Consider the following 6,858-nt stretch of genomic DNA (forward strand, 5'->3'; position numbering starts at 1 on the left):
AAATGTGCCACCTTGGCAATAACACGGGCCTCCTCAATGCATACATGGTGCTTAGTCTTCTCTGCGTGTTCTTCTCATTAAACTTGATATGGACCACAGAAGCTTAAATTCAACAATCTAATTGATATTATTTAACTTCAAATTTATGGTTTTCTAGATCTAATGATTTTGAAAATTCCTGAATCTAATTGTTATGAAATTATCCTTATTTTTAAAATTATGACGACATTTTAATAAAAAATATTTTAAGTTTATTTTTTTAAATAAAAAATAAATGTAATGAATTTCTAAATCTAATTCGGATATAACATTAGATTTTTTTTTTAAATTTTCAATTGTAAAATTTAATAAAAGTAATTAAATAAGATTCATTGTACCTTTGCCACTTTCGGCGTTAATGTGCCGGTGAATATGGCGATTCATTGAGATTTGCAACCATCCACTGACTCTATGTCCCTGTCAGTACGATGACGAGATAGAATTTTGACAAGTAAATTGCCCATCACGCGACAGTCCGTCGAAGGCGATCGAAAATTTCCTATGAGCGATGGAAATATGCGCAGAAACACCAGCAAAGACTTCAGTTGAATTACTATAGTGATTTGAATTTCTAGACATTTACAAATTTATTTGGTGCAATTTAATTTAAAGATGAAATGGTTTTTCTAAGATATTTTTTCTGGTTAATTTTAATTAAAATTTGATAGAAATTTAAAAAAAATTGAGTTTAAATTATTTAATTTGCATAATTCAAATGCAGTAAAAGTTTTTCATTGTGCTAAATCTATTTATATATTCAAAAATGTATTTTAAATAACAAAAATATTGAAATTGTATTACTACAGTTTAATGAATTTTGATGAAAAAAACTATTTCATTTATAAATTAAACCACGCCCAATTTATTTACCACATTAGGACAATAAAGTGTAACTACCATACCCCACCACTAAGACCATTTCTATTTTGGAACCGCTATAATTTTCAGTTACAATAGGTGCTGCTCTCTCTATATAGATATAGAGCTGACAAAGAACATGATTGGAGTGTGTGACGAAGCTTTTAGAAAGAGAAGATTCGTAATTATTTTTTTATTTTTCTCAAAATTCTAGAACCATTGTACCTGCAGCAAATGCAAATTGCATTGGTCTGTGCAGTTTCTTAGTTATACAACATGCAACAATGCAAGTTGCAAAGAAGACAAGGTGCGATGGGTTCAGAAATGAGGGTTTTAAGCTACTAAACCATAATTCTTAGACTTTTTGGAGAGATAATGTTTAAGGATTTGCAAAGGGATGATTGCAAGGTGTCAAGGATATTTATTGATTTGGTTTTCAAGCCAATTGAGCAGATATGACAAAATGACTTGTAGCAGATTACCCCCTAAAGTACAAATTCAGAAGCAGTGGCTGAGGACTAAAGTGCTTTACCTTGTGATAAATCCGAATCAAGAAAAGGTTGGTTGAGATCATCATCTGTTACAATAAATAATCATCATGATATCATTATTGAGGCAGGTATACCCATACTTAATCTATAAGCCAATATTATATGTACAATGATAAAAAAGTCTTCTCCACTGATGATGGATGGTGGACCCATGCTTGGATGAATTTATGAACGATCATAACCATCATACTTTGTGATCTTGTATCAATTCTGAAATCACAGTCTAGATGGATGAAACTAGATCCAGGGTCTTCTATCTCATCACTCGATAGTACGAGTCTAACCATGCGAATAAATGAGTTGGAGTCGAACATGGTAGACACCATTTGATTACGGTCCAATGATGTAAGTCATTAACAGACGCGAGAGGAACCATCGATAATGATAATGGACCTTAAGGTACTATAGTACAATCTATGCGGTGTGCATAAATGAGTTGAAGTTGAACACCACACAAAATATCTCGGTCGAAGGCCAATGATGAAAACCTGTCACTGAAAGCGAGGAAACTTGTCATTTAGGCACAAAATATCCAAGGCACTGAAGGGAGTTTCTAAATCAACTTCCTGCATAATGAGTTGATGTCAACATGAAGTGATCCGTCGTAAGAGGGCCTTGATGTACCCCCCACCAATGACATGAAACAAATATCAAGATTTGAGACAAAATGTAATATGAAAAGCTGGTTCAGGAGAGACAAACATGGAGTAAGGCTTAAGGTATTGTAGAAGATGTCAACTGAGGGTGGAATTTCTCTTGAACACATCGACGACACTGAATGTAGTTGGCAACAATGACTTAAAGACCCATAATGAAGATGTGATCAATAGTGAGGCAAGTGGATTCCCCAACCCAAAGCAGTCACAAAGATGAGGTGAAAGAGTGTCATGTTCAAGGGCAACTCACTGCCTTTAGTAGGTAAAATGCCTTGTTTTCCCAATTTCCCAACCATTTCTAGCCAGTACCTCTTTATTTTTTACACTGCCATTAGTAGGTAAAATGCCCTGTTTTCCCAATTTCCCAACCATTTCTAGCCAATACCTCTTTATTTTTTACAAGCTTGAGGAGGATAACATATGCTTGATCTATAAGTTCATCATTTGGATGAATCCTTCTGAGTATTTTTAACGAACCTTGAGAAAGATTGGTTCGGTCTCATCATGCTTAACAAGTCCAATGTTGTTTAGCAGTTTTATGAGTCTAGAGAAGGTGTAACTTGACTTCTTTTTCATGTTTAGAGAGTTTGAAAAAGAGGCAAAAAAGAAAACTCCAAGAGGTTCATTTTCATAAATTTAGTCTCTTGGGCTCAAAAATGCATAAAACAATACCCAGGAGAACCTTTTAGTCATGTTCGACTAAAGTATTCCTTTTTCATAAATAGTCCATCCTAGTCTGGAAAAGGGTTAAACTTATACTGGGCAGACATATTTTCATTTACTTTAACGAGTTCAAAAAGACAAGTGCTCGATAATCTTTTCATGTTTTGGGAGTCTGAAAAGAGCTCAAAGATGACTCTTCTAGAGGAAAGTGGTATAAAGGGTAGCAACTGGTTCTGATCATGATGGAATTGCTCAAAACACATAGAGGTTAAGAGGTTGGCTAATAAGACCACTCACTGCAGCGGTTCCCCAGGCAAGGAGTAAAAAACCAAGTGAAAGCGTATGATAAGCCAAGCAGATGGTGATGGTGGAATGAGAAAATCAAGGTTCATCTGGCAGAAACAAGTTGATAAAAATGGAAATCACAAGGGATAGGATGAGAATGGTTTCACTTTTACACGAGCTTGAAACATGAAAAACTATGCTTGAAATTGGTTTTCATGCCTTAGCATAATAACACAATTATAAGTACATGCCCCCCAAGCTTCATTCCATTCACCTAAGTGGACTACTGGTTACTAATAGGTAGATGGAATAAAGGTTTATTTACAAGATCAAGTGAAAGACTCGACTTGACATTTACAAGATCTAATCAAAGACTCAAATTGGAGGGAGATCTGTTTCATATTCCTATACTTTTGTCCATTTGATGCATATGTATTTCAATGCCTTCTTGACTCATTGATAAGAGATATTAGTCTATGCTATGTATATCTTGTAGTTCTTTTGCTTGTTATAATTATTTGCAGGGTCCATTTATAGCGTTTGGAGTTAGAGCTAAAGTTCACATGCAGGGAAAAGAGGAGAATTTGTGTTGGACACAAGGTAAGTCCTTTCTCCATATTATAAAAGAAAGGAAAGTTGATGGTTCAAGGAAAGTTGATTACCATCAAAATGTGTCCATACCATCCATAATAGATGCACCAATTTCAATAAGGAATCTATTACAAAGCCTTTTGTTTCTTGGTTTACACACATACTAATTTATTAGTTCTACTTTAGTAGCAATAGAATTATGCAAAGGTATGCGAGATTGAATTATATGCTAATTTATTAATTGGAATGAAGATATGTTGGAATAGTTTAATAGAGTTATTTATGATTATATTTATGATTTTTTTTTATATTGTATTTTGTTAATTTATTAATTTGGAATGAAGATAGGTTGGATTTGTTTAATAGAGTTATTAATGATTGTATTTTAGATTTTTGTTATGCTGTTTTTGATAATTAAAGTAATTAAAAAAATAATGATTTATTATAAAGAAATGAAGAAAAAATAAAATAATAAAGTTAAAAAATATTTTATTTTATTTTTTAATTAAATAAATTATAATAATTTTAATTTGCATAATCATCGCTTATTATTATGATAAAAGTTTTTTTTTTATCAAGTAAGAGTAGGACCTTCTATTAATCTATCCAATAATACATAATTTACATGAAGCCGCACCCACTCTGTGAGAGTTCAATAGGCAGCAGGGCAGGCAAAAACCGAACCACACACCCAATTCATGAGAAGCCCGAACAAGAGAACCGTGGAGCTCCAGCCAAACACTTTGGACAAAAAGCAAACAAAAGACCATGCGCTGAAAACGGCCAACAACAAACCACACTTAAATCTCTCTTACGGACCTGAAGCTAACTTTAGGCCAGCTCTCTAAACTTTTTCGGGTCCGCAACGCCAAACCAACTTGCCCGAACGCATCTACACCATTGATCACCCATCGTAGATCCAACGGTTTTCGTAGATATCAGGTGGACAAAAAGCGCGAGGAATAACCACTCGATGAGAGTGGTTTTCTCTCACCTCCTCACTGCTACGTGTCGCACGAAGAGTGGAATCGGGGGCTTTCCTAAAAAAACCAGATACCACTTGGACCCCGTCCGATAAACCACAAGTGGTTTTAGAAACGATTGCCTCGCGGAATATCTTGCTCGTTCTGTCGCCAAGCGATAGCTGATAATCAAGTCCATTGGACGATTCATGAGCCATCCTCCCAGACCCTCTGCCAAACCCCATCAAAGCAAAATGAAACTTAACGACCAAACCTGTGGTGCTCCCCGAGTCGGTCCTTTCGCCACACCTTCGAAGGAATGCTAAGCTTTGGATTGCGGCCAGTGCCAAACTGGGCAGCTGATTTAGGGTTCCCTGTCCTCCCGCCTGTCTCCTGCATCATTTAGGTCCATCCTGTTAATCCATAGTTCCATATCTTTGTTCGCTTGACAGAGATAGTCCTCTAGTAGTTTTCCTGGGGGTTGTTGAAAAGTGTGCAACAAGAAATGCTTGTTGAGAATGTAACAAGATGATGGAGCTTAGTGAAAAGAGTCGCCTTCACTAAGTGGGCCCGCAGGCTATTTTTGGCGCAAGTCTATTTTTAGACTATGTCTATTTTTAGACATATGGATCATGTCTATGGATTGCAGGTTGTTGTTTATGGATGATTGGTCAAGTTGGGAAAAGTAGATGGAATTCTATTTTTAGATCACAGCGGAGTGACTGCTCAGTCTAAATATAGAACAGTCAAATATTATTAGCTCATAATAATATTTGGACCATAAACTTAATTTTATTCTCTTGGAGCACTTCAGGATGAGCTACGGATGTGGTACATGCAGATCCCAGAAGAAATACATGGTTACCTATGGGATGACTAATATTTGCATTCAGGACTTCAGTTAGAACTCAAGTGAGTTGAGTTTAGTGGACTGGAGGTGCAGTTGATGGAGTTGTGCTCAGTTTTAACTTTGTTAAACTAGTTGTAGTTAGTCTAACTGATCAATAGACTAGAGATGAGTTGGGTGAATTAGTTATTAATTAATTCACAAGTTATTAACTCATAATGCAACTATAGAATACATCAGTTAACTCAGTTGCATGTCAATGCATGTTCAGTTCAGCAGGGACAGGTGTTAGAGGATCAGATTGCTATCAGTTGTGACTATAGCTGTGCATGATGATTTGCACAATCAAAGGGATTGAGTATGCCAATGAATTGGCCAATATCAAGAATTGTAGCCTGTGCTCACGTCCAACATAGTGTGAGTGATTATTTGCAGGTCAAATACGAGTTTGGTAAACCATTCTCATCAGTTCTTGAGCAGGTATTGAGCTGTGGAGGCAGACAAGCAGCGGGGGAGATTTGGAGATCAAATCTGAGTTGTATTGTGTGTAGCATGAGGAGATAGTACTGAGTACTTGGGATGAGTATTGTACTATGTATTGTTACATGATTCAATCAATATAAATATACAGATAGTTGGGGTTTTTAGCGAGATGCTTTCCCCGGGAAAATACTATGTTGATATGTGTGATTGATGCTTCTATGTGCGCATGCTTGTGAATGTTTCTGCTTCTATAAATTGATGATCAACGTAGAGGAGGTTATGTATTATGCATGTTCCGCTTATAAGTGTATAATCAGGATATTCTCTGTGAATATGTGTCATATTATTCAAAATTTCAACATGTATCGGAGCTAGATAATTGTAGAAAAAGTTTCTACATGGTATCAGAGCTAGATAAATTTGTAGAAAAAAGTTTCTACATGGTATCGGAGCGAGCTTGATTTGTAGAAGAGATTTTTACAGGATATCAAGTGAGGATTGATCATCGGATCTATTATTCAGAAAGTGTTTACATTTTATTTCTTCAGGCAGAGTCTGTAATGGGCCAGGTAGCCTCTGGATTCATCCTTCTTTTGGAAGGTGAGATTCTGGTAAAAGCCATACAGTCAATCTCTGTACGAGAAATACTTTGTTCTCACGAATTCTAGAACGAAAGCGGCTGAGTTTTGAGCTGGTGGAATTCGAATGTAATTCCAAAGCAAGAAATTACTCAGAAACATTAAGTGTGAGTCATGGAGACAGTATGCCCAGGTAACTCACGAAGTTCATCCAATGCCAGGATGAGCTGGGGAGTGTGGGGGTGACTGTCGGATGAGATGGTGAGTTCTAGGACTCCTTGACCTTTCCTAAGAGTTGGCATAGCTACCAGGACTCGGTGAATGGGAGGGAGAAACTGCCAGGAT

This window comes from Pinus tabuliformis, chromosome 3_1 (genome assembly GCF_031772625.1).
Source record: "Pinus tabuliformis cultivar Carrire ecotype Pingquan chromosome 3_1, CPIR1, whole genome shotgun sequence".
NCBI classification, from domain to species: domain Eukaryota; kingdom Viridiplantae; phylum Streptophyta; class Pinopsida; order Pinales; family Pinaceae; genus Pinus; species Pinus tabuliformis.